Source organism: Montipora capricornis, chromosome 14 (genome assembly GCF_036669925.1).
Source record: "Montipora capricornis isolate CH-2021 chromosome 14, ASM3666992v2, whole genome shotgun sequence".
In the NCBI taxonomy this organism is placed as follows: domain Eukaryota; kingdom Metazoa; phylum Cnidaria; class Anthozoa; order Scleractinia; family Acroporidae; genus Montipora; species Montipora capricornis.
In genome coordinates this window covers 37,044,519-37,045,837 of record NC_090896.1, presented here as the reverse complement: position 1 = coordinate 37,045,837, position 1,319 = coordinate 37,044,519, and the positions used below count along the sequence as shown (strand labels likewise).

Sequence of the window (1,319 nt, the reverse complement as noted above, 5' to 3'; positions counted from 1 at the left end):
TAAGACAGGTGCGTGACAGTTCATTCCTGGTGCCTCCAAAATGCCCCGAAATCGTACTTACTTTTTTTCGTTTACCGAATTATCTTTTGTTTTTGGCATAAACTAGATCCGTCTTTGTTTAGCTTCTATGCTTCCAGTTATCGTGGATCGACTTTATTATTTATGAACCACGAGTAAAGGTTTTTCCTTGGAATATACTGAATAAAAATGAGGCATAGGCACAACTGATAAGTTTGGAAATTATTGAACAGCCACATGATGCACAAAGCAATCTAATCATCAATTTTTCAAAAAAAAAACCTTTCAAAATTGGTATCTCTATTCCTATTTCAAATTTATGCAACCAGAACAAGTGATCTCACACCCTTGAAACACAGGTGATGGTAATTTATGATCCCGGCCTTGATCTTTAACGAGTTACTATGCCCAACCAGACTTGTCTTGAATTCCTAAGAATTGTACGACTACTTGTCCAGTGTTATAGATCAACCTTGTTTTCGCTCAATGTACTGCACTTTGTTTTTCCTTCCGTGGCTACATTTGGGAATATTCTGGCTATTCGTGCTTTGTGGAAAGCTTCTTCGTTACCAGCTAACTTGAGGAAAATGTTCCTGAGTCTTGCTTTGTCTGATCTTGCCGTGGGTTTGTTTGCTCACTTAATGATCGCAGTGTTGTATAAAATAGTATTGTGGAATGAAGACTACAACCTTGACGTACTCTGTCCAGTACCTTTAATCTTTTGCAATGTTATTCTTTATCTTCTGACGAGCGCATAGTTCTTGAATGTAACCGCCATTGCTGTTGACAGACTTCTCGCTGTGTCCCTTCATCTGAGATATCAAGAACTTGTGACTTCCAAACGTGTTACAAAAGCCTTGGTTGTAATTTGGCTTGCAAGTATCGTCACTGCTTCTGTTAGCGCAACCACACTGCAACTATATACTGCTGCCGTTCTTAGATCTATCGGATTTGTTTTGACGACAGTGGCATACATTCGTGTTTACAAAGTGGCAAGATATCATCGTATTCAACTTCAAAATCAATTTCAGAGGCAAAATTCGCAAGCAACGGTGCTCCTCAGAGAACGGAAGTCTGCCTTGAATGCTGTATATATTTACATTGTATTCCTCGCCTGCTATCTTCCAAATTATTGCTGTCTCTTATTTCTGGCAACAAGTAACTGGCGTGGCTCGACTTTGGTAGCCTATGAAGTCACATTGTTCGTCGTTCTTCTTAATTCGTCATTAAATCCTTTGGTTTATTGCTGGCGGTATCCAGAAGTTCGTCGAATAATGAAGAGCACCTTGAAGAAAATATTC

At 39.2% G+C, this 1,319-nt stretch overlaps 1 long non-coding RNA gene across 1 annotated transcript in view; it reads right to left on the bottom strand.

The window, feature by feature from the left end:
- Nucleotides 1-97, bottom strand: part of LOC138032892 (uncharacterized) — a 1,571-nt gene extending 1,474 nt beyond the window's left edge. Inside the window, exon 1 of the long non-coding RNA XR_011128506.1 lies at nucleotides 62-97. This is a non-coding gene — a long non-coding RNA (uncharacterized lncRNA). The remainder of the gene's footprint in view (nucleotides 1-61) is intronic.
- Between the last annotated feature and the right edge of the window lie 1,222 nt (nucleotides 98-1,319).